This window comes from Hippocampus comes, unplaced genomic scaffold, assembly GCF_001891065.2.
Source record: "Hippocampus comes isolate QL1 unplaced genomic scaffold, H_comes_QL1_v1.1 scaffold180, whole genome shotgun sequence".
NCBI lineage: Eukaryota > Metazoa > Chordata > Actinopteri > Syngnathiformes > Syngnathidae > Hippocampus > Hippocampus comes.
The window spans coordinates 1,163,511-1,184,538 of NW_017805076.1; the positions used below are offsets into that span (position 1 = coordinate 1,163,511).

Below are 21,028 nucleotides of genomic sequence, written 5' to 3' on the forward strand. Positions count from 1 at the left end.
GACTGCTAGACTAATAAATATTTAAATAAAGCGGCCGACTGCTTGGCGCGTCACCGTTGCATTGTGGGAAATGTAGTATTGGTGCGTGTAAAAGATCTGCGGGCTCTCGGCTTGCTGCGGTCCGTGGGCCGGTTCTAATAATAAATCAATATCATCCCAGGGGCCACTGAAAACATTCTGGCGGGCCGGATTTGGCCCGCGGGCCGGCACTTTGACATATGTGGCTTAGAGGAAATTCTGGTCCACCATTTGATGTCTCTGGAGGGGGAATCAGTGCACCATGAACATTGTGCATAGTAGCGATGGGGCACTGCTGACCTCGACTCGGGAAGTTGTAGGTCGGTACTCAGAATACTTCGAAGACGACCTCCTCAACTCCACCGACATGCCTCCTATCTCTGGTGTTGAAGTGAAAGAGGTGGTTAAAAAGCTCCTCAGTGGCAGATCTGCCTGAAGTTCCTCAAGGCTCTGGATGTTGTGGGGCTGTCCTAGTTGACACACCTCTGCAATATTGCGTGGTTATTGGGGAGAGTGTGTCTGGATTGGCAGACTGGGGTGGTGGTCCCTCTTTTTAAGAAGGGGGACTGGAGGGTGTGTTCCGACGACAGAGGGCTCACACTCCTCAGCGTCCCTGGTAAGGTCTAGTCAAAGATGCTGGAAAGGAAGGTCTGTCGGGAAGTCAAGTCTCAGATTCAGGAAGAGCATTGTGGTTTTCGTCCCGGGCGTGGAACAGTGGACCAACTCTACACCCTTGGCAGGGTATTGAAAGGTGCATGGGAATGCTTTGTGGACTTGGAGAAGGCGTTCGACCATGTTCCTCAGGGAGTTCTCTGGGGGGGTACTTTGGGAGCATGCGGTACCAACCCCAAGAGAGCAAACCTATTAATTTTGACAAAGACCACTGATGCGCATCAAGCTGGTGAACCACTCAATGCAACCCTCACCCTAATCCCTGGGGGCCATTGAAGGAGCGTTTACGTCGCGGTCCCTGTCAGGTGTTTTTGCACCTGCGAATCCTTCAACTACACAACGCAATCAACAACAGTTGTTCTATTCATTGTTAATATGACCCAACAAGACCTCAGATCTTTCGGCGGTGCCCAAGGTCATAAGCATGGGTCCTTGCCCGGACCGGCCTTGTTTGTGATATCATCGAACATCGAAGGACTTACTGGCGCCAAACAAGATCTCCTGGCGGACTTATGCATCAAGACTAACTGCAACATCCTCTGCCTCCAAGAGACACATCGTGGACCTTCACGTGCCCGTCCTCACATCTCTGGTATGACCCTCATCGCTGAGAGGCCACATGACCAGTATGGGAGTGCAGTTTTTCTCCGTAGAGGTTTGCATGTAGACAAGGTATCCATTTCTGACAACAACGACATTGAAGTCATTACCATCTGCACAGAGGGAATCTCTGTCACTTCAATATATAAACCACTCTCCATCATTTTTGACATTCCTCCTGATCCCACCGATGATTGCATCAACGTGGTTATGAGAGACTTTAACAGTGACAGTGTCAACTGGGGTTATGCTGAAAGTAACAAAGATGGTGAGCTGGTTGAGAACTGGGCAGAATCCAATCAACGGTCTCTCATCCACGATGCTAAGCTCTCTCCTTCTTTCAACAGTTCCCGATGGAGAAGGGGGTACAATCCAGACCTGATTTTTGCATCAGATGCCATTGCCAATCAGTGCGAGAAGACTGTCCTGGACCCAATTCCACACACCCAACATCGTCCAATAGGTCTCAAGATCAATGCAGTCATCTCTCCTCGCACTGTCCCCTTTAGGCGACGTTTCAATCTGAAGAAAGCCAACTGGGAAGGCTTTGCCGAAGACCTAGACTCTGCCATTGTGGATCTTCCAGCCACTCCAAGTAACTATGACGCCTTTATAGAATCAGTCAAGTCGTCCTCACGTCGCAACATCCCTCATGGTTGCCGTACGAATTCCATCCAAGGCCTGACAGATGACTCTAAGGTGTTATATGATGAATACATCTCGCATTTTGACAACGACCCCTTTAGTGTTGACACCATCGAGCGTGGAGAAACACTAGCAAATTCCATCACAGAAGAAAGACGGAAGAAGTGGCAAGAGCTAATTGAATCAACCGATATGACCCATAGTAGTAGGAAAGCCTGGAAGACTATCCGTATCCTGGGAAATGACAACACCAAGTCACAGCCAAGGCCGCAAGTCACCGCAGACCATCTATCTGCAGCCTATGACACAGTCAACCACCGCATACTAACTAGGAAACTGTATGAGATGACGTCAGATGTCAGGCTCACCCAGCTGATCTGCAATATGCTATCAAGTCGCAGATTCTTTGTAGACCTCAATGGTAGTCGCAGTAGATGGAGGACACAGAAGAACGGACTCCCTCAAGGTAGTGTGCTCGCCCCCCTGTTGTTCAACATCTACACTAACGATCAACCTACCCAACCAGACACAAGACGTTTCCTCTACGTGGATGATTTGTGTATTGCCTCCCAGAAGAGTACCTTTGAAGCAGTTGAAGTCTCCCTTTCGAATGCACTGGACCTGCTCATCCCTTACTATTCTATTAACCACCTAAGGGCAAACCCGGGCAAAACACAAATTTGTGCGTTTCATCTAAAAAACAGGGAAGCCGAGCGCAAGCTACAAATTAGCTGGTACGGGAAGAGGCTGCAGCACACCTCATATCCAGTCTACCTAGGGGTGACACTTGACAGGTCTCTCACCTACAAGGAACACATCATAAAGACCAAAGCTAAAGTGGCATCAAGGAACAGCATTCTCAGGAAGCTTACCAACACAAAGTGGGGTGCTGATGCCAGGACAGTACGTACAACAGCGTTGGCTCTTTGCTTCTCTGCAGCGGAGTACGCATCACCGGTCTGGTGCAGATCAGCCCATGCCACCAAGGTTGACACAGTGCTAAACTCTGCTTGCCGTGCTGTGACTGGCTGCTTGAAGCCCACAAAGGTTGATGACCTATACCTACTAAGTGGGATTGCTCCACCAAGCATCCGGAGGACAGTTGCATCCCAGAAAGAAAAGCTGAGACAAGAAACTGACACCCGCCACCAACTCTACAATCATGAGCCAACAACAAAAAGGTTAAAATCAAGGCATAGCTTCCTGCACTCTGTAGAGGCTCTGGACAGAAATCCGGAAAAGCAGCGTGTTGCTCTGTGGACAGAACATCTTACCCAAGCCCCACACACAGTGTCTTTTACCAGGCCATGCAAATCTCTTCCGTCTGGTGCCAGTGAAGCACGGCCACTCTGGTCTTGCCGTAACCGCCTGAGAACTGGTGTCGGCCGATGCAAAACAAATCTGATAAAGTGGGGGTTTAATGAGACTGGTGACATCTCTTGCCTGTGTGGAGAGGATCAGACCATGCAACATCTCCTTGTCTGCCCACTCCTCCCGACACCTTGCACCCAAGAGGACCTAGCTGATCTCACCCCGATTGCCAGACAATGCATCCAACAATGGACTGGAATCATCTGATGATGCGTAGTGACTCGAAAAAAAAAAAAAAACCCTAACCCTCAATCAAAGGCTTGCAGTCATGCATAAAGCTGTATTTATGCTATCTCGAGGAAAAAGACTAATTATCAAACATGTTTTGTAACTAATGAATTCTATATTATACATGAAGTTGCCAAAATGACCTTTGCAAAGTCTGCTGAGTTTCCAACAGATATGAACCTTGCTTTCCACATGAATATATTTTCATGAAACAGGACGCACATTCCCACTCTGCAGAAAAAAAAAAACATTAAAGCTGGAGCTCAGGGGTGCCCACCTTTTTTTTACCGAAGCTCTATTTTTCAAGTAGCCAACCTCCCACAATCGACCCGTTAAAGACACATGCACGCGTGCGCACGTACACACCCGTCCATGCGCACAAACACACACTCACACACATGCCACGATTAGCTACAGCCATAATGGACCACAATATGAACGAAACAGAAAAAATTAACTAGATGGAAGACAAGACTGGGTGTGTAAAAAGGAAATAACTGCCTTAGTAGACACAGGTAGGTAGGGACACACTTTTGTCATGTGTTAAGTCCAGAAACTTCACCGTGGTAGCTAGCATGTACCATTTTAAAATGCTGCTCGTGACACTCCAGAGTCACTCTCTTTGTCATTGACATCAGTACATTTTAGATCAAACAAATGTTGAATGAGAATAAACCAAAAGAAAATATATCTATCTAAATTAAAATATATCTAAATATATCTAAAGAGCTCTTATCCCTCGCTGCAATTGCGAAAAACATTCTGTGATGCAGGTCATGTGCCACAGTAGGTTAAAAGAAAACTACTTTTTTATTTTGTTGGTTTTTTTTGTAATGCTTTTTTGTGAAAGTGAAACTGATGGGGTGCTGAGGGTGCAGGGTACACTAACATAAAAATATCTAATATTAATAACATGCACACAGACACACAAATCTTTTTTTTTTTTTTCAATTTCCCCCTTCATCCATCGCGATCCACTGGGACGTACTACTGGTATTCCACGATCGACTGGTTGGCCGCTCCTGCTATGAATACGAAGGAATTAGAACTCATGGTGTGGCCACCATCATCCCCTGGCCTTAACCATTTAAAGAACCTGTGGAGCATCTTAAAAACAAACATCTATGAGGATGGGAAGTGATATTCCTTGTTTGGTCGAAATAACGATTTAAAACCTTTTTAGACAAGCGACAAATCCAATTCAGACACCCAAACTCTGCCCAAACTCTGCAAAAAAGTTGTTTTAGCCCCCCCAAAAACTCCCAAAATATCCCCATCACAACCTGGAAAATGGAAGTTTCATAGATTTTAACATTACATTCACATTTTCAACTATTATGAAAGTTGTGTCGATCAGCTCGGATCACACTAGACTTTGGATTGTGTGTACACACTATACTGTACATGATAGAACAATATTTGGGCCTTACATTTAGGAATATAACATACATTAAAAAGACAAGCAGTGAAACAGTATAAAGATGCTTGTTAATGCAATGGCACACCAGAAGTAACCCCACCAGCTGCAGCACCAGAACCAACGCCAAAAACATCTCTGCCTCTTTGAGACATATGAGAAGACGTAGGGAGGATATGGGTTGACGGGCAGACGGAGACACTCCCAGCAACCCGTCCGTGGTTCTACCCTGTGGTAGAACAGCATAATGTCACCTACCATAGGGTAAAACCACTGACGTGACACCGGAGACAGAGACACAATGGAAAAACAGATGAAGAAGCAACACAGCAACGGTGTTTAAAAAAAAAAAAAAAAAAACAGAACAAGGAAGACGTTGCACTGGATGGATGATTTAGGAGGCAAGACAGAAGATAATATTGTACTTCATAAAATCTGATGGAGACATTTAAACATTTCACTCATGCTTAGATACAGAAAAAAAGATGTCAAATTTGGCCTTAAATGGTTGTAAACGTTATCGCAGACTGACTATTTTAATCATATAACGCTCACCTGACAATGCCACCGTAGTCAAGGCCCTCCTCTTCCCTCATGATGATGTACGAATCTCTGGAGGGTCACATGGCTTCACATTCATGATCTAATGATGCACAACATAGATGATACATTTTTAGCAAAGCGAATTACAAACAGTGAGGACCTTGCAAAGGTTAACTACAAAACACCGAACTTAAACTATTTTAAATATTACTGCTGTTGGGCGGAATCCTCGTACCTACACAATCATCACCTTTCAAGAGACGTCAGATGTGGATTGTTTTCAGAATTTTTTTGTCCATGACATTAGTCAAAGGAAAAGAATCTGTGCTTGGTGGTTGCGCCTTCTTGGCAGCACGCATGTACCAGCACTGATTTTGATTGGCAGGAATGTCGGCGCCATTTGACTGTCGGGGCGCTTGTGTTTTTTGCGCCTGTAATGTGCAGCATTTTTCACAGCTCAGTTTTGTTCAGCAGAAATGTGGGTGCTGTTGGACAGTCTGCGGCTGGATGGGTGGCTTGTGGAGCCGACGATGAGAAGAAAGGAGCGTCAGCGCAGAGCGCAGATGCGTATGTGGCACTGGAAGTCGCCGCTTGGAATTGAAGCGGATTTACATGGGACAGGAGATGTGAGCCAATCTCTTTTTTTGTCAATGGACGCTACAGCTTCTTGTTTGCTTTCAAACTTAGCTTGTAGCAGATTTTCAGCATGATGTCTCTGATCCACTGGTGAAAGGACACTTTGATTCTCTCCTCTTTCATCGATAACTGCTTCAAACAACAAAGTGTATGCAGAAAAAGTGCTTAAGATTGTATGACCGTCTGCGTCTTATGTGTTGTGTGGTATTATTTTGTCATTTTATGTTAACTGTTCTGTTGATGGCGATCAGGATCGACGTAATGGGCCCTGTTTTAATTTGATATTCTTCATTTTCTTAAAATTCCATTGCGAATGTGCCATTATCCCAATGTGCGAATACCTTAAAGGAGCCAAGGGCTGCAAGGGCCCTTCTCACTGCTCTCAGCTCTAATTATGGCCGAAGTAGCGACCACTGTGAAGTCTCTATTCTTTTTCTTCTTCCTCCTCTTCTTCTTCTTCATATTCATTCATTCGTTCAATCTTCATTAGTAGTCGTGGTAGTATTTATTGATGTATTTATTTTTATTCACAAAAATGAATAATCACATTTATGGGGACCTAAACATTTGTTCGTCTCTGTGTGCCCTGCGATCGGCTGGCAACCGGTTCAGGGTGTCCTCTGCCTACTGCCCGAAGACAGCTAGGATAGGCTCCAGCACCCCACCCCCCCGCAACCTTTGTGAGGATAAAATGGATGGATGGATGGATGGATGGATGGATGGATGGATGGAGACCTAAACATGCATGAAAACTCACGAAACTTGGAACACTCATTTGCCTTGGAGGAATATTTTAAAGTTGTCATAAACCATGAAAACAAAATGTTTCTGCAGCGCCACCAAGAGTGGAAAAATAAAATAAAACCAATCCCGGTACGTTTGACCTAGGCCTACGAAATTTAGCAGGCACATGTAGCAATCGACGTACAAAAGGTCTATTGCAGTCATAGTCAAAAACAACAAGTAAACACAAATGTAAATGGCAAGCTAATATTTAGCTGAGCATACACAGTAAATCCATGCATAATGCATCACATACGACATGTTTTCGTGGACTGTTTCCATTGCACCCCCCTCAAATACAACTTTTGTGTTTGTCATGTTTTTTTTTCCTACATAAAAAAAAGGGTGGGTGTTCAGCGGCACTTCAAGTAACTGCTGATTTGTTGCATTTACTTGAGGTTCTCAAAAAATGAAGCACTCCTCTTCTTTGATACTGTTATGCTGAATAAAAAAATACCCTTTGGGAAATTCAGTTAAGTTCATAAACAGCTAAAAGAAGTTCAAATAATTTCATCCTCCCCAAAATAACTGGTTAGCTCTGTCATTTAAACCATGCAAACTTGTTTTTTTTTCTTTTGTTAAGAATCGAAATTGAGACTCGTTAGGAACCGGAATCAAATCGAGGAACTGCAATCGGAACCACAACTGTCCACATTCAAACGATGCCCAATACTAATGGTCAATGTGAGGGCCAGTCAGAGACTCCCGGAAGGCCGGATGTTACCCCAGGACCGTAGTTTGTTCAAGTCTCGACTGGGGTCATTCAAATTATCCTTCATATCTCTTGTCACTCACAAAAATGTGTGGAATTATATGAGCCAGTTGTTCATTTGCGTATTTTCTGTGCATCACTGGTATCTCGCTACTTTGATTATGGAATATTCAAGACATGTCCAAAACAAAAAAAAGGTGCAACAGGCCTCGGAGTCAGAAGCGCATGAAGAGTAAATGCTGAACTTTTTAAACGCAAAAAATGGCTTAAGTTGTCCATTAGAATCAAAACACATCGATGTCTATATCGCAGAGTGACAGTCACTTCACTGGCTACATTTTAGAGTTTCTTTTCAAGATCCTATTCTTTGTTTTCAAATCTTTAAATGGCCTCGCTCCACCTTACCGCTCTGAGCTCCTCCGCCCCTACGCACCTGCCCAGTGTCTCTGCGGACCAGACACTACCACAGAACTAAGCGGAGGCTCAGAGGGAATCGAGCCTCTTCCACTGCTGGTCCCTCTCTCTGGAATGACCTCCCACTGAAATTAGGCAAGCCCCGTCGCTGGCCATCTTTGAAACTTGTCTTAAAACTTATTTGTATTCTTTGGCTTTTGACTCAGCATGACTCGGACTTGGTCTTAGTTTTACTGTTTTTGTGCTTTCTACTGTCTTTGTGATTAATGTCTTGCTTTATTGTTGATGTCTGGATTCTTTTTGCTCCATGTACTGCACTTGGTATTCAGCGGTGGTTGTTTTAAAGTTGAGTTGAGCTGAATTGAGATGAGAGTTAGCAGAAGTATGTGTGTGTCATCAATGGAAAAGTACAACAATGATCTTTGAAATATGATGAGGATGACAAGGTCATCATGTAATTACTTGAGAACAGAATAAGGTAGAATCAAACTTTTTTTCTGGTGAAAGGAAAGAGAGCCTATTCTCTCATTTTGTAGATTTGATGAATAAAAAATCATAGACCACTATATTCTGCAGGTCTGAAAATTTCAGTCAAAAATCATTGGAACTCCAGGGTTGTGATCAATGCAAATAGCTGACATTGAACTAGTTAATGCAGGTGACAAACATTCATTTCTAAAACCACCAGCAAATGCAGACTCACCCTTGGGTTCGTGCGTCATCCCACTGAGCGATTCGTGTGTTGTGATTGACAAAGTACATTCTGCCATTGTCCTGGTGCTTCTCTCTGAACACAAGCACCAGAATCAAAATCAATTAAAGTTTCAAGGATTTATCATTTCGAACTGTGTGGAAGGTTTCAGTGGGAGATATAGAAGTCGACAGAGTGATGCGGCTGACTTTCTCTTTTGAGATAGCCTCCCCGGGGGTGTTGGGGTGGTGCGGGGGATGGGGTGGGGATCACTCCAATGCTCAACAACCAGCAAGTTAGTGTGGTATTTCACATGGCTTGGGTCAAATAACCCGAGTTTGTGACTTCATACGTGTACTGGGTGTTTAACGGCAGTGTTGTGTGTCACAAATATTGGCCAGGATAGGACATGAGTGTATTTAGGATATTTATGTATGTATTTAAAAAAAGAATACACTGGTGAACAATGAGTCCAGTTGTGAATGTATAGGCATTAGAGAGCGCGCGTCTAAAAACAGAGCTGCTCGTGGAACCATTCTCCTCCCTCCGTCATGCTGACATCTTTTTCTCATTAACAGCAGTGTGTGGAGCATTCAGAAACAGTAGCGGTCACTGTGCAAAACCTTACTTGTTCCTCCCCAACTGCTTCCTCACTCTAGTCCCAATTCATTTTTTTCACTGCTTTCTTTCCTGCTGTCGAAAATATTACCCCCGCCCCGTTAAACTGTCGTTTTAAAAATGAAACAAGAGCTACAAATGAGAAAGGGAAGTAACTGCAGTTGAGAAGATATGTGCAATAGAAGTAAAACTGGGACAGCGCTACTGCCATGAGGTTTTCTTCTGAACTACCGCAACATGATGAAAAGCCGTCATGAGCGGGGTTTTTGGATAGGACATAACTAACTGATGAGGTCACAGAAACATGAATGAGCTCGAATCTGCCAGAAATATTGATGCATGAACGTGTGACAAAATAACATTTACTGTTATATATTTGGGAAAAAATTCCCACAATCATATGTCCCGTTCATGTTTGGATCTTTGAGTAAAGGAAGTGCTCAAAGTTTTGGTGGTGCTCATTTATATTGGATGGCTCTCTGGCTACAGGTAATCATCTATCCATGCATTTTAACCATCAGTTCATCTGTCCATCTACTGAATCCGGACATCTACCCGGACTGCTTGGTGTTCTGGGTAACTGATGAAAAACAGTTCAGTTTTAAGATTCCAGATTGTTTACCTTTATGTCTAAAACAGAGGCACATCGTCAGCGATACAATGACCCACCGTCCATTGCGAGTGTTGCCTTCCAGAACCAACACACACACACACACACACACACACACACACACACACACACACACACACACACGCACACACACACACACACACACATACACACTGCGAAGTGAAAATTTTCAAAATAGAAATACCCTGTTTAAATACACCCAGGAATGTTTTTATTTTTAAGCAGTTTGTTATTTTGCAGGTCTTGCAACACACCTTAAAAACCATACAAACACATTTCTAGAGATAAAAATACTGAAAGAGCAACGGATAACACAAAAATTTTACAAACAGTTGGGAAAAAAAATTGCTGTCCGTCTTGCTATGCTTTTTGCCCTGCTGTCTGAAGTCAGGTCAGCACTCTGAATGAGAAACTGTTCGTGATTGCCTGAGCTGGTTAAATAAATAAAACGTGTGAAATACCGGTTCCGGGTAAAGTCCACCATAATATAGTGGAGGTTTAATGTACTCACAAAATGCTAAATACCGAAATAAAAATTTGGCCTGAGAGCAAAATAAAGGATAAACATACCTCATCCAGGGGTCAATGAGCCATTCGCGTCATTTTCCGCAGGAGCACTGGACACCTGAGGGAGAAACAGAATAAGACAAAAAACATCCAATTAGGTCACCTTTCTGAATCTTACCCTTTCACTTTTCTGAGGGGGATTATCCGACAATTACAAATATTTATAGCACAGTGTAATCTTTCTGTCTTCTCAGATACATAAGCGCAATGAGAAAATAATGAGGATGTAGTTGAAGAAAAATCAAATGATGCAAAAATCAAGGACAGTCAAAACTCACTCAAGAAGCCATCCAAGTCTCAGAGTGTGAAGATTGAGATTTGAGTGCCAACCGAGAGATGCCCTCTGGTATGTCGGGCGGGCTGAGGTTTGTGAGGATGCTTAGGATTCCGACAGTCTCTTCTCTGCTCCTGTAGTCTGGGGCGACTGAGGGAGCTGGTGTACTAGTGGCTTGTATGCCTTCCAAAATCTACATGCTTGGTAGGAGGATAAAATAACAGTGCTGTTCCAATGAGCTCAGTGCCTGTTTGGCTAAACCCACCCCCTCATTCCCGCTCACTCACTGATACACTTCATACTCCCTCCACCTTCACTCGGGGCGCCCCTCCTGACTCCACATTGAGGTCCACCTCCTCTCTTCTAGTGCCGCTGTGAAAGTAGTCAGGGACGCGCGATGTCTGAGGGAACTGAGGGTACATTCATGTTTGTTCCAGACTGGCTAACCCCTGCCCCACCCACTCCGCTTCCTAGACCTAGCCTGATGTCTGACAAAAGGCACTTTTATTCATTTTGCTCCTGGACCACTATGGGGTTTACTTAGCCTGCAATCACACAGACACACACACACATACACACACACACACACACACACACACACACACACACACACACACACACACATACATGCTGGAAAAGAGCCTGTGTGTGCCAAGAAGTGGAAAGTTTGTTCATGGCAAACAGTCATTCAGTGTGTAGGTTTGCGTGTTAGCATATAACCCCCACACCTACCAGACAAATCCACTCAGTGGAATGGTAAATGAAAAGATGCTTGTTTAGCTTTGGTGGCTGCTGATGTTTTATCATGCTTATTGGATGTGAATCAAGCTGATGACTTGAGGGATGTTGCAAACAGATAAGGATTTTTGTACTCTACCACCAGGGTTGGGAGGGTTACTTTAAAAATGTATACAGTTACCAGTTACCTGTTACAAAGTCAAAAATGGATATAGTCAGGAATGTGATCCAAGTACCAACACCAAAACCAAAATTCCAAAAAAGGCTATAAATAAATACATATCACAATGATTTATATTTCTATATACGATTTGATATGAATGATTTTGTAATGTGGAAGGAAGCCAGAGCATCGGACTTCAAATCCAAAGCATACGAACTGTGAGGCAGATATGCTAACCACTTGTTCAGCGGTCTGCAGATGAGATTGTCAAACAGACAGATTCATTTAACTGTTTGGCCTTTGAAACAATTGCTTTGTTGCGAGAGGTGAGATGTTTTTGAGCTGTGACTGAAGTCATCACCTCACATAGATCAAGGATGTGCAACCTAAATGTTGGAGCGGCCCATCCTATTTCATCAGTGCCACTGGCGGGGCCAGGCATTTCCGAACCAGATATGAGAAAAATGCCATTTTAAATATGGAGGACATACATCCCACCGCGCAAATAGCAGAAATCCACATCTACAGTAGTTGGATTGCCATTGAAATGCATCGGGAAAATTTGGTGGTGGGATCTGTAAACCCCAAAAATTGAGTGTGGAGGTGGGGGGGGTGCACTGTAGTCGAGGGAACATGCTGAGAATTTCCCCCACAAAAATAAAGAAATAGATAAATAAATAAATAAGGGCCCGGTGGTCCAGTGGTTAGGGTGTCGACCTCACACTGCAGAGGTACCGAATTCGATTCCAACTCCAGCCTTCCTGTGTGGTGTTTGCATGTTCTCCCTGTGCCTGTGTGAGTTTTCTCCGGGTACTCTGGTTTCCTCCCACATTCCAAAATCTGATTGGACACTCAAAATTGTCCCTTGCTGTGAATGTGCGCGCGGATGGTTGTTCCATCTCTGTGTGCCCTGTGATTGGCTGGCAACCGGTTCAGGGTGTCCCCTGCCTGCTGCCCAAAGACAGTTGGGATAGGCTCAGACACACCCCGCGACTCTTGTGAGGATAAAGCGGATCAGAAAAATGGATGGCTGGATAAATAAGGGGTTAAATTTTTGGGACTGAATTGAGAGTGTTTCTATGACAGGGTGGGCAGGCCGCCAATTGCTCATCCCTGACATTGATCGAATAACAGACAGACAGACACGCAAACACTTCGATTCATCCAGCGAGGGAAAGTAGATTTGCTTGTTCCATAAAGTAGTTTTTGTTATGAGAAACTGGAAGATAGATGACGAATGAAGTTTATAAAGGCAACATTTGCAACGTTAATGCAGCCTTTTACCTCCCCCCGACATCGCATCCACATACATGCTTGTGGCCCCCTCCCCACCCACACACACACACACACACACACGCGCGCACACACACACACACACACACACACTGAGACACACACTTTTGTCCAAGTGAGAAGTTTAGCCATTTTCATGACTCATGTCATGTTTAAATTGCAAATCTGTGATGGGAGGGTAACTTGACTTCAGTTATTCGCGCAGCAGGCTACCAGCGAGCTCAGCCATACGTAGCAGTCTTTGTACATTTTATTTGAGATTAATCAGTCCTTCAATGAGTACATTCCACAGCCAGTTTGTCCACCTCCCCCTCACAATAGACCTGTTTGCCAGAGGTGGGCATTTCGTCAGACTGACGGACCTTCACTGTTTCTGTCAGTATTTTAGCCTGACCCACATGGGCCCAGTCCATCCCTCATTGGCGACAGCCAATTGGCATTGAGGATGTATTTTCCATGTCACAGTCAGGCGCCACACAAGCCTAAATGCAGCCAAATGAAGAAAAACAAATAAAAACAACCTACACACACACACACACACACACACACACACACACACACACACACACACACACACACACACACACACACACACACACACGTATGCCCAATGTGGTGATTGATGAAATAAAAAGAATATGGGACACATCATTGATGTTTGTGGGTGTCAGGTGTGCGGCACATGCATGTGTCATTGTACCGGTAAGTCCGTACTCGTCGCCATTTAGCTTCCACCGACGGCTCGGACAGACTGGGCCGGCCTGAAATGCTGACGGTAGTTCATTGACGGATTCACTGGACTGACGATGACCACATCTGCCGTTCGCTCACAACGACCGTGCAAATGGAGTCTGGCAGCGCGTTGAGTTTGACATATTATGACAATTTATTCATTTGTAGCAATGAGGGCTCAACTAAACAACCAGGCTGGAGGCGTCTCTCTGTCCGAATGGAAATTGTCATCCTGCAGAATCCCTGTGTATGATAAATGTACCTCAATTCTGATTGTGGTTTTTATTTTTCATAACGGTAACAGAATACAGTTACATTTTTTTGTAATGTGGATACATGGTACATGTGTTAATTACTGCCCAAACCTGTGGACCACAAAATGCAAAGCGGGCTCCATTAATGACTGTATGTTATTATTCTCATTTGGATTTGTGTGGTTGGATGAAGTGAAAGTTATTTTGCACCAAGTGATGATTATTTCCCGAGAAGCCATAGAGAGACCAAATGTCAACATTATACTGCGTTTCCTGACCAGAAAAAGCTCCCATTTAAAGTGACTCTGTCATGGAAAATCTGAGGGTGTCGTAAGGGAATAGACAAGGCCAGTTTAAGGACCAAGAGTGGGCATGTTACATGCAAAAAAAGAGAGCGAGTGTGTGTGTCTGTGTGTGTGTGTGTGTGCGTGTGTGTGTGTGTGCGCGCACATGCATGTGGTTGTGACTATTGCTCCCATCTGGAGACAATCTATGCCCCGTTGTCCCATTTTTTTTTTTTTTGTGACTAAAAAGGTACAAGGAGAAAAAAATGTGAAGACATAATGTATGCAGTAACATTATTAAGAGTGAAGTTGCAAGTAGAAAAAGAGAGGCGGAGGTGAGATAACAGCACTATATTGACAGGGATACTTTATGTAAATATCAAAAATAATGTTTTAAAAACATTTTTTTCACTTTCTGTGGACTGAAAATGATATCACAAGTACTCAGGGCTCTGGTAACGACCGATCACAGCTTAGCTTGTGGACTTCATAAGCGCCATGATTGGTTGTTTCCTGACCCCTCAATTGGCCGCAAGTGACAAAATGCGTCTTGAATAGTGTAAATTGAACATAAAAAAATAATGTTAAAAGTTACCTAATTCATTATAGACAAAATATTCACTTTTTACTGATGCAAATTGCAAAATGACTAAAGTAAAGAGTGCCCTAGATCACAGGTAGCATAGGGGAAAATTATATCCGAGCCAGGATATATTGCTGACAGTACATTAGTACACGATACTATTTAAAACATTTCCCATTTTTGTTGCAATCAGATGTAAATAAATTAATCATTTATTTCATGAAATTTAACGATGTTGTTTTAATTTGCTTTGTCATTGTTATTTATTTATTTTTTTTTTAACATTAAAATCAGCAGGTTTAGCTTTTAATTTGTGGGGCCGTACCCCAGTGGTTTTCGAGAAAAAAAAAAGCTATGATTCCGACTGAAGCAGATTTTACAAACAGTTACAAATGTGCTCTGTGGAAATGTGAGCCAAGACAGGATGTGTGTAAACATTAGTGAAGCTGACGTTCAGCCACATCGACATGAGGGAGTTTTCTGTTCAACACAGAAAGTGATGAAACAAAGGGTTGATTCAGGTGCTGCTGTTAGGGAGCCTTATTCCTGTCGGTTGGGCAGGATGTTAGAGAAGCAAAGTATGGGACAAACAGACGAGGCAGAGTGAAGTGAGAGGAATGACGAGGTGGCGGGGGGGATGAAACAGAAATAAGAGGTCTCATATGAAGCCGGACAGGAATTCAGCATGAACGGTCAACATTCTTATGAAAAATTGCATGAATGAGATTTTACACAAAAAAGATGTATACTTATAACAATGACATGATCAAAACTTCAAATAAGATGATTCACAGTACAGTATTACCTTTCTCACTGCTGCAGTTATCCAAGTGTCGGCGAAGCGATCACAGCATCCCGATCTGATGGAATGAGACATACGCTGTTTCACAACCCACGCAGGTCCGTGTGTACAAAGCCTTACATGGCTTCTTTTGAGAGGATCATCTCAACTTTGTTTTTAGAGCACAAAAACAACAACAACTGCACACAAAGAGTGAATAAAATTGAAAATAAAGCCTTGATAGTCATGTCCTGTGGTGTAAATAGAGCAAAAGGGATGTTATGAAACCATAAAAAAAAAAAAAATAAATAATAATAATAATAATAATAGAAACTAGAGCTAAGAGCAGCTATGAAGAGTCTTCACAGCTTTACTTTGGAGTACTATCACGTTGGACTACTGGCAAATTGGAATTTGAATATTTTTTTTGAATGGAACTATAAACCTCTTACATGTGGATCTTTTTGTGCCAGGTCTGATGTTTTATGAAGTTTAAAGAGTTTTCACAAATGTTTGGACCCTCATCTGTGGTGGTCTCGAAAGGTTTCTTCTGTTTTGTCTAATGGGATTTTGAATTCTTCCTTGCCCAAGTTGGGTGTTTGAATCATGGGATGTGATCAATCATTGTCGAATGGGGCCTTTCAGACTTTTTTTTTGAGTAAGGGCTGTATAAATAAAACAACTTGTTGTTCCTCTTGCATTTCCTGTAGGTTTTAGTTCCTACTTGATTTTGGCTGGCAACAGACACAAATCAATGCAAACTAATTCCTCACACACAATATCTGCCGCTACTCATGTATTATCTGTGCATGGATATCGCTTGAAAACAAAATGGCTTGTCCACCATTCACTGCTAGAGAAGAAACCCTACGTTTTGTTTTTCAAAAAAACGTTTTTGAAAGAAAAAACATCTTTTCATGACTTTTTGTCTATTTTTAGGCGTCAACACCAGCTTTGTCACAGTGACAGCAGCGTTTGACAAGTGTAAAAGTTTTCGGCAAATTCTCTTTCCACATCTTTAGATGAATCAGCCAACGTGTGAAGCACATCAGATTAAATCTCCTGAAGGAGTTCAATAAAATATGGCCCCTTTTAAGGGTAAAAAAATGAAACAAATTCTGAAATAAAATTGTGGACATCCTGTTATGTTCGTGTTATGGCTGGAAAAAAAAAAAATTGTGGGTCTTGGGCTGTTACATATGCCTCCCATATGCTACTTTTTTCCCCCCCTCAATCGCACAATAACCGTGTAAAATACTTAATTGCCAGGCCTGATGTGTGTTCATGTTTTCATGCAAACCTAGAGAGTTGAAATTAGCAAAATTTTTCATGCCAACCATCACATTGTCATAAAGAACGAAAGAAAAGCTTCGCTTTTCATCTTGAACATGTTTAGATGAAACACCCACAGTTTAAATAAAAACGAATAAAAGCTCTCAGAGGAATGCTTTGAAATTTGACCCGATAATTGGCCAAAAAAGGGTCCAAATTTGAAAGAAAATTTTAAATGTTGGACTTCCTGTTCGATTTAGGTAGATTTGTTGGCCTTTTTTTTGTCTCGGGGTGGTACACATGCCTGCCAATTAGGGCAAATGTTCAGGGATTGTTTGTTTTTCCACTCTAGGTGGCGCTGCACAGCATTTTTCGCCGATGAGTGTGCAAAGTTTTCATGCACGTTTAGGTCCCCATCTGTCACACTTCGAACGAAGCGAATAATGTTTTTGGATCCAAAATAGTAGACACCAGACAAAACTCCATAACAAAAATGTCAAATACAAAACGCACCGACGAAGTAGAAACATAAAGCGATGGTCAAGTAAGGACCAGGAAAAGACAAAACAAAACGATAACAAAAAGCGCTTGCAAAAAAGGCAAGGAAGAAAATAACCCGAGACTACAAAACGAAATGCAAAGTACCCAATTCACGTAAGCATGAACAATTAACAAAAACAAAAACCATACTTACAAAACCATGGTACCGAGAGAACAAGAGCAAACACGACGAGAGCGAGAGTACTAGGAAAAAAGTGTCACATGAGCAAGCGCATCAGCAAGGCAAACAATTCTCCGACAACCAGCAGACAGTTTGTGGGTGCTTAAATACCGAGTTCCCTAATTGCAAGATTGGCAGCAGGTGTGCAACCAGCAAGTCCGCTCAGTGTGCCACCTGCTGGCAAGGCCAAGAACCGGAACAGGACACCATCAATGCAATTTTTGTGGAAAAAAAAAAAAAAGCTCTCCCAGCATCGATAAACGGCCTTCGCACCTTGGCAACATTGTGGTCTTGGGTTGTTACATGTGCCTCCAACTTTTGGTCGATCTTGGTCAAATGTTCAACTGGGATAGTTTCATTAAAATTTGTAGTGATTATTTGTGTGTGTGTAACTGCTTTATCCTCACTAGGGTCACGGGGGTGCTGGAGCCAATCCCAGCTGTCTTCGGGCAGTAGGCGGGGAACACCCTGAACCGGTTGCCAGCCAATCGCAGGCCACACAGAAACAAACAACCATTCGCGCCCACACTCACACCTAGGGACAATTTGGAGTGTTCAATCAGCCTGCCGTGCATGTTTTCGGAAGGTGGGAGGAAACCAGAGGACCTGAAGAAAACCCACGCAAGCACGGGGAGAACATGCAAACTCCACACAGGAAGGCAGTAGCTGGAATTGAACCCTCTGTACTGTGAAGTCGACGTGCAAACCACTCGACTACCAGGTCGCCCACTGTGGGAACAGATTACTAAATTTTGTGAACTGATTCGTAAACTGTGGGCACAGGTTAGTAAACTGTGAGAACAGATTTCTAAAATGTGGGTACAGATTAGTAGGAATAGATTAGCAATTTGTTTTTTTTGGTTTTTTTTTTATAACCTAGCACCAAAGGGGCTCTGTAATTAAGAGTGTGATGGGCTCGTTTATTATTTCTGCTCGTTCATTCAAGTAAACTTGAATCTTTGTTTCTATGTAGTAAAAACAATTACACCTGACTGAATTTTGTGTTTTTATGAAATTATTAATGAAAAGAAAAAAAGATGTACTCAGTCAGTGATAATTTTACAGTTTACCCCCAGCGAGTCCCAGGGACTCGCTCATCAGAAAAGTATGAGTCCCATTATGCATTTAGAGAGTCCCGAATTCATAATGGTCTGCTTATTCAATTGCATATGATAATAACACAAACAACAACATATACATACAATTATAAACAAATGCTGCAAAAATTTAAATAATTCAGGAGCAGGACTGAGGATTTCGGAAATTCACGGTAACCATTTTTCGGTTCCGTCGGATTACCCAATGGGAAACCACGGTAACTAATTTTGGGTTCCGTAAACATTCATCATGGGAACCCATTTTTCTATTTTGACTGATATTCATAATCAAGAATTCTGAAACTCAAAAGTATAACGTTTCAAGGGTAAATGTTTGAAAACTATCTATGAACAATGAACATTACATCAGCAGCTGTGTACCCCAGGTTTATTCAACAAAATAAATGGATCAAAATATGTTGTACTCATATGGCATCATGAATGCAGCATACCACAAAATCAGAGTATGTTTCCAATCTCACACTGCAAAGATTAATTTACTGGTAATCATTAATACAGGTAAGTATTGATGTGGCTTGACATCCTCTTCCCAAGACGATGTATGTGTAATCTACTATCAATTTGACAAAATAATCTAACACACGTCATCACTAGTTTTACCAACAGTTAACATTAGCATTACTACACCTCGTGACGAATGTTTTATTCCTAAAGTTACCATGCTACAACCAATAAATTATACAATAATTTACATCTTGCCTCTGAAAGAGAGAGAGAGAGAGAGAGAGAGAGAGAGAGAGAGATAGAAAATGTGTCATACCGGAAAAGAATATATTGATGAAGAGAGAGCAGACCTGAGTCAGCCATCTCGTTACCGCTGCGTCCCGCGTCTTAGACGCATAATTTTTCCGCGGGACGCACAGTTCCAAATAATGTGCGTTTTTGGGACACAATGAAATTTCTCAGTCAAAACAACAACAACAAAAAAAAAAACTATAGCAGGCCTGAGGAGTTCACGGTAACGATCGTTACCGGTAGCGTGTTGTTTCCGTGGCGTCATTTTGACGGTACCGAAAAATCGTTTAACCATAAAAGTCACCGCACACGAGTTGACTGTACGCGATCAAATCTCTCCTGTCTGATCAATGCGATTTCACTGTGTCTGTATGGGTGTTTGTGGTGTGTGAGTGTGTTTCTTCTAATTTACTTTCGTTTTGTTTTGTTATCAGTGTTGGCGGGGACTGAACAGATAACGTTATGTGCGCATGTGGGTTGCTATTTTAGTCCGAAAACTGAGGAATCGTGTGGATGAAAGTTTGAGATGGCGGCGAAAAAAACTCACAAAGGTCTACTAATTACGACATTTAAGAAATGAGAATGCCATTCTGATTTTTCGTGTGAATCGTCTGAAGGGCGTATCACTAAACTCACCTGTGATGTATGCACAGAACACGAGAGCGAGATACGACGAGAGGCACGATTACAAGGCAAGTTGGTCATTAGATCTATAGGCTAATCGCTATGAAAAATATTATGAAAGAGTATTGGTTATTGTATAATTTACTGGTTGTAGCATGGTAACTTTAGGAATAAAACATTTGTCACAAGGTGCAGTAATGCTAATGTTAACTGTTGGTAGAACTAATGATGACGTGTGTTAGATTCTTTCGTCAAATTGATAGATTACACATGCATCATTTTAGGAAGAGGATGTGTTAGAGGAATCTATGGGCGAAATTGTATCATGTTTAAAGTCTCATTTGATCTGGGCACGTCGAAGCATCTGGGTGCGTTATCAGCACCCCCAAATTCCTTTTCAGAAGGTGCCGGCCATTTGGGCTGGGGGCTGTTGCAGCCCACACCACAATCAACACATCAAAGCGGGTGGGCAATCAGAGGAGATCAGATCCGGTCACAAAGGGGGAGCGAGTAATTTGGGAACAGCGGTCGAACAACAAAAGACGATTTGAGAACACCCGTCGCGCCCAGGCGACATTTGTCATCCGCAAAGTCCGCGATATGTTGATACAGTGTAGACCAGACCAAAAGGCGCCAACGTGCCGGTGGTTCAAAGCTCATACCCAGGTAACCAATCACTACCGAGGGGCCGGACCAGGGGTACGGTATGCAAATATTGGGGGCAATGTTTTTCTTGTATTTTGCATATGTCACAAATAAATGTTCGAACTCGAGGAGGGGGGCTCTGAGCGTGATCACGGAGCAACTAAACCGTCGTTCGCTCTCAGAGATCCGCTTCCGTCGATATTGAAGACAATTTTCCTGTGTGCCGAGTCGTTTCTTTAACTTTGTCCGAGAAAATCTCTGACAG

At 42.8% G+C, this 21,028-nt stretch overlaps 1 long non-coding RNA gene across 1 annotated transcript in view; it reads right to left on the reverse strand.

Moving 5' to 3' along the window:
- LOC109513071 (uncharacterized) overlaps nucleotides 1–11,107 on the reverse strand; it is a 21,509-nt gene extending 10,402 nt beyond the window's left edge. Inside the window, exons 1-2 of the long non-coding RNA XR_002167652.1 lie at nucleotides 10,825–11,107; nucleotides 10,550–10,604 (exon numbers count right to left, since the gene is read on the reverse strand). This is a non-coding gene — a long non-coding RNA (uncharacterized LOC109513071). The remainder of the gene's footprint in view (nucleotides 1–10,549; nucleotides 10,605–10,824) is intronic.
- Between the last annotated feature and the right edge of the window lie 9,921 nt (nucleotides 11,108–21,028).